Below are 6,555 nucleotides of genomic sequence, written 5' to 3'. Positions count from 1 at the left end.
CTCACTCTGTACTCAACAACCCACCAGGCAGATAAAGTCCAGTTATTTCAGATGTGCACAGTCTCAAATTTTCCCTCTCTAAGGACAAAGTGATTCTCACTACGATTTATTCCCCCAGCCTTCATATCCCAGCTGCATATGGTACTAATTTCCATTTTCAGATGATGCAATGAAATTGAATGACATGGCCATAGTCACACAGGGATGGCAGCAATAATGTGGGCTCTGGTAAGAGCTCCTTGTTTTTTGCTATGAATATGGGTGTATCATTTCATATTGTGTTACTGGTCTATGGCTGTCACTTGCCGGACTGACAATACCATCTTATTTTACAAAGTCTACAGTTCAATTGAACTTTAGTGTCCTTCAGAGGTTAAACTCCCATGAAAAGTTATTGTTGGAAAAGTTCAGCTTACACATACTTGTGCCAGAAAGCCATTTCTGCTGCCTTTCTCTGCAACTGTGATTCCTGCATTTTTTTTTTAGCCGTGACTCAGAAAGACTGAAAAAAAGTTCAGCCTGAGTTTCAAGAATGCAGATGTACATATTCAACACCCAGGGCAAGTTTTCCTACTACTAGCTTTAGCCTGCCCAAGTCAAAAGAACAGCAGTCTTGGAGGATCCAGCTGGCAGCAGAGTCACCGTCTGCCCTTTGAACGCTGGGGACTGGAGAGCAAAGAGAAATAGAAAATAATTTTCTACAGACCTTTCTATTAAGACTTGAGAAGTGATTGCCCCTGCTGTGTCTCTCACCTCTCGGACTCAGTTCTTTTTTTCTTCTTCTCACTCTCCATTTCTGCTGTTTGTTTCTCAGCCTTTCTGGCTGTCAGGTGCCAGTAAGTGAAGAACTAAATTACTTCAGATGGCACGTGCTGTGGGGTACAAACAGAAGCATGTCTGTAGTCTTCACCCATTTCTTGCTGCCACTGCAATGAAGGAGCAGATGAGAAAGGGCTCCTGCATCAGAACACAGTGTCTACACATTTAGTGGTGAAAAAGAGGCTACGGGGCTATACAAGCTGCCAATATTTCCCCTGGGTGTAAAGCTGTTTGTATTTCAGCGCCTTCCAGCATCCTCAACCCTCCTGAACCATTTTGCAGCAACGCTGATGTGTCCCTTTTGAGACTAAATTAAAATGCAAGACCAAGTATGGAGGGGGGATGGGGTCAGCTGGCTGCTCTAAAGCCCTTTATGAGGGAAACAGTTTGCGTGGACTCATGAGATCCGTTGGCTATCTCACTTCCATTTTGCCACAGGTTTATAACACAAAAACAGGTGGGAAAGAGTGATTAAACTCTGACTTCTGGCTGCCTCTGTAATGGGTTCACCCTGGAGTGTGCTTGGGCATCTGTTACACCCCATACACCCACAGCAAGCCTCACCCCTTAACCCAGTGCTGCCATCACTGCACTGAGCATCGGTGCAGAGGGAGTACATTCGGAGCAGTTGTGTGGCAGAATCTTTTGGCCCTAATTTATATGTTGTCCTCCACATCAAGTTTAAGTAAAAGCTACGTGGCAAGAGGCTGGGAAATATCTTCCTTGGTGCATAAAGTAACCCTATGGACTTTACTGGCGGTCATATTTCATACATTCTTCTGCATCTCTCCATAGGTGGCAGATGGGACAAGTCATACATTGACAGATTTCCATCAAAGACACCCTAGGGAAAGCAGCCTCCTTCCCTCCCCAGTCAGTCTTCATCCCACCGTTACGCACACCCCCAAGTCTTACAAGAACAGACTCATTCTCTGCTCTTTGCCATCTAAACCCCCGCATCCACTTCTCCACTGCCAGTGGTACAAAGGAAAGCATCCAAGCAGTTCTTGACAAACCACAGTGCTATTTCTCTTATACTTAGAGATGAGTGGTAGGGGCCGTAGCCTGTCATCTTTATTAGGAGGAACCTATGATTATCTTCTCTGCATTAAGGAACAATAAAATAGATGAAAGAAAATAAAATTGGAAATATAAAGTGTTCATATTTGACTTTGAGCACCTATGTAAATGATACTCAAAGCTGCATCTCATACCCTTTGTTATTCCCTTGTTTCATTATTTCTTCATGTCCTTCATTTCAGTCTCTGTATAAGACATTTTGTTCTTTTGCTCCATAATTTTATTCTTTAATTTATTTGTCCCTACTTCCTTTTGTTCTTCCTTTGATGTTTTCTTTTAATGCTTCTTTCCAAAAGCTTTTTGAAAAAAATCCTACCCATTTCAATGTGCTGTCTCTGAAGCATTTTGGGATTTGCTAAGTCTTTGCTCTTCATACAATTTTTATTTTTCTTGCTGCCTTATTTGTTATCTGCAGCACAGAAGCAATCAAATACCAGGAACCTTATTGTATCATTCCACATCTTAACTAAAAAAAAACATCAAGTTTCACTTTATTACCCCTAGCACTTGACTTAAACACCTCATTTCATACAAATGCCTCCAATAATTTGAAGGCAGGCCTTGCAGAACTTAGTCCAACTTAAAGTGTTGACCATTAGTGTGCTGAGCAGGACCTCTGCTCATATTGGGGTTATGTAGCAGGTCCTCACCACGAGCTGAGCAGGATCTCTTCTCCCAGTGGCGGCGTTGTGCACAAGGGCTTCACAAGCCTTTCAATTCAATCTGTTCAACCTTTGAATATTGGACTGCCAAGCTGAAAATCCACGATCAGAGCTTCTGCTGACTTGAGCAAGCAATTAAGGTAGACATACAAGTTCTGTTGCCACCTCAAGCCAAGGGAAAACAATCTAACTGCAACAGCCTCCTCACTTCAAGGTAAGGAGCTCCAGAGCCATGGCACTGCCTGCTTGGGAATATCAAGTACTAGCCCTTTTCCCGGAGTTTCCTAGCTGCACTGCTGAAAGGAATAACACCTGTACAAGAGACAGAAGTCCAGTTCCCATGCCCCAACTAACATCCCAGAAGGGCACGATCTATACTTGAAGACAACTGGAAAGTAAGGAAGATGCATACATTCACACGGAAAAACATAAGCGCGGCAGATCTTTGCAGCCACTGTTACTAGAAACTCCATATTTGCTCTTGAAACTACCGGCTCCAGTAGAAATAGATATGCCAGGGGAAGGATCCATATTTATGGGTCACATAGCACTTGTATGTATGAGAGTAATGTCTAAGGGGCCCCAGCTGAGATGTGGGCCACAGCAGCCCTGCTCTATCCATTGGACTGCTGAAATATTTTACAAGACAACAGCTACTGCAGGGCCTTCTATTCTGCATGTTTTCCTATATGAAAGGACAGAAATGAGAGCAGCCAGCCATATGCAGAACACTCCTCTGAAAGCCAAGAGCTTTGCAAGGAGAGAACTCAATTCCCTTTATAACAAGAAAACGTTAATTTCTCAGTGACACAAAATGGTCAATGCTTGGTTGCTGCAGGCTCAGCTCTGTATACAAAGGTCATGATATTTTGTCAGCAAAGAAAACAAAGGTGCCAAGGTGGGCTACTCAATTATTGACTTGTTACTCACTGCAATCTCTGTCTTGTCACTGTGTCCATGTCTCAAAGTTTCAGTTAAAATGGTGAATCACTTCACTGAAAAAAGACTTCTTACTTTGGAAAAAAAATGAACTCGCCACTACTGACAACAACAACAAAGACTTCCTATCTAGTTTTGTCAAAGGTCACTCAGCAGTTAGGTCCATTTACACTGTGACTTCCATAAGCTGTGAAGAACAGAACAAAGCACACTAATACTCAACTCCTTTGGTTTCAAAAATTTCCATGGAAACCTTTTTTCTTCTTTTTAAGCTACCTCAATCTTCAAAGAACCAGAGAAGGAAAAAGCCTGCACTTGAAACCACTTTCACTTTGCACGTCTGACATTCGTGTTTGCAGCCCAGCCGAGAGTTATAACCTTGACGCAATTCTTGGCAACTGCCCAAAGTTTTTATCTTCCAGCAGAAGTGAGCAACTGCTTTGACCACTGGATTACAGGCACCGTACATATATATTATCCCCATCCTCCTTCTACCCTGTATTCCTCCCAACGACACTACTCTCTCGCTGCAGGCACTGTACAAACACAGGATAAAGGACAGGCCTTGCCTCAGAGCATCACCTCTCTGAAAAGGCAGAGCAGATAAATCAAGTCTTATTACTGCAACCTATATATGGAAATCTGTGTTGGTTTCCTCAACTAAATGACAACCCCAAAGGCAATTAGGTCTGACTTACAGGGGAGTCTATGGCAATTATGCTGCCAGCTCAGGTCCCCAAGCTGTCTCAAGTATTTCAACCCATCCCCCTTGGAGAAGCCCAAAGCCTGACAAGAAATAAGAGGGCCAGAAAGCAAACCTGCCCCCAGCACCCTGACACACTCTCATACTCACATATCATCCTTTGCTCACACCAGCACAGCTGCTTTACTATAAGGGCTAAACGCATCCTCCCACCTTCAATGGCAAATGCAAAATAAATTGCTAGAGTTCATTATTGCAGCAGTAGAAGGACCATCACAATCAATAGAGCAGCCCAGGAAAGGAAGCATGAAAAACCCTTAAAGAAACAAAGGCAAATTTCAGACTAAAACAGTAGAAATCCATGACAACAGTTCCTGGAAACCCCATCCTCCTGATGGGAAGAGAGGGAGAGACACACTGAAGATCCTCACCACTTTCCTTGGCAAGTCAACAGCAGACTTGCTTCTTCATAAAGGGAAAGGCTCAGTGAGCCCTGGGCTCATCTTAACTCAGGCTAGAATGGTTTAATTCAGATGTCAAGGGTGTGTAGCAGGAACTGAGAAGGCTGCAATTAGAGCTGCTTGCCTTGGCAGGGTTATAGCAACGCCAAAACTGGGCAAGAAGAGGCCTGAACCACAGGGCAAACAGCAATTCATTAGAAAGGAATCTCACACCAAGCTAATTTTTTTTAAATACGTATCTGTTGGGGATTAAGAACACAAAAGGCACATTTTCAAATTTAAATTTTTAAAAAATTATGTTTCCATTATGACCTACTGAGCAACAGCATATGAAGTGGGAAAGAAAAAAGTACTGCTGCAAACTCGAGCTCCCATTGCAAGCACCTGCCTTTTGCATGCCTTTCTCTAAAGATGCAATGAATTTTATGGCAAGGCTCTATTAAACTAAAGTAACACCAACTGCTGGGAAAAGAGGGATTTTTCTTTTAAAATGACAACTATTGCACAAGATTCTTTTTAGTGTCTTTAATAATCGAGAAAACACTTTGAGCACAGGATGCAAGAAAAACATGGGAGAGCAGGAAAAGAGCAGAGGAGACTACAGAAGAGATGCAAGGAGGTTCTCACAAGACCCTCTCTCAGAGAGATTCCCTGTGCTTTGCACTTCCAGTCATATCCCTCTCCTTAGGTATATAAGCAGTCACACCCCTAAGCACAATGCTAAGTTTAAAGGGTTTCGTGACCCAAGGACTCAGTCACAGCATTTCAGACCTTCCTGTATAGAATATTTTTAAGAGCTCAAGTCTCTTGTGAGGTTAAAGTCAGGAGCATGAATCATTCTCCAAAGAAGGAAGACCTAAAATATTGGTCTTTCTTCTGTAATGGGTTTTATTACTAGATCACAAAATGCTCTGGGGATTTTGTCCTACCAGATGAGGAAACAGACCTGAAGCAGCTTCCCAGCATCACATAGCCAGGAAACATTCAAGTTGGGAAGAGTCTGTCTCCTGGGGGCAGGGTAACCTGCAGCCTGTTAGGTGACACTGCCTAGTTGTAAGACTCTCCCATGAGGGGTTTTTACTAGTATTTTACTTTCTATTTTGGGTTGTGGCATGCTTTAAAGGTATTTATGGTTTGCTGTCTTACTTCCTTAGGGTTTTTTTAAATGATCTGATAGAAAATTTAGCCATTCAAGAGGAAAAAAGCTTAAGTGAAGAAGTCAAAGCATTCATACAAATCAAAATTAGACAGCAACAAAAAAAGAATTTCCAGAAGAGCTTTTTTGGTATATAATTAAACTGTTAAAGTGTGCACACATTCATGTCTTTGTATGCACTCAAATGGGCCTGTGTGTGACCATGCCCACTGCAGCATGCAGGAGTTTCCTGTGTGCATGTATAACTACATCTTGGTTTAGCATCAGGACATTTTCTCCAGGCATAAATCATGTAGCTTCATCGATTTCAATGAATCTGCAAAATGATTTTGCGTAATTTAGCGAGCCATGTTTTATACACTTTAAAAAGATTCGTGCACTATTACCTGAGCTCAGAAAGCCCACAAGGAATACGGGTTATTTGATCACAATTCTTTTTAAAGGTATCAGTTACTATAGGAAGACAAAACTATGATAAATCAAGTAGCACATGCTTTTATGTCATGCACATCAAGATAATTTGTTTTGACTTAGTTTAAATAACCATTTTTAGATAAGAACACAACCTCCTAACAGCTAATTTTCTTTATGACATCCTACCACTTAAGGTAATTTTTCATCCCCTTTGTAATGTAGCTATATGCAAGATTACTACTCCACTCCAATAAGTAGAGCAAATGTGATCCCTCCACAGGCCAATCGCATTTCTCTAGCGACAATAAGAGGTTTTGTTCT

Source organism: Cuculus canorus, chromosome 15, assembly GCF_017976375.1.
Source record: "Cuculus canorus isolate bCucCan1 chromosome 15, bCucCan1.pri, whole genome shotgun sequence".
Classification (NCBI taxonomy): Eukaryota; Metazoa; Chordata; class Aves; order Cuculiformes; family Cuculidae; genus Cuculus; species Cuculus canorus.
The sequence above is the reverse complement of the archived record's forward strand: the minus strand, read 5'-3'. Positions refer to the sequence as shown.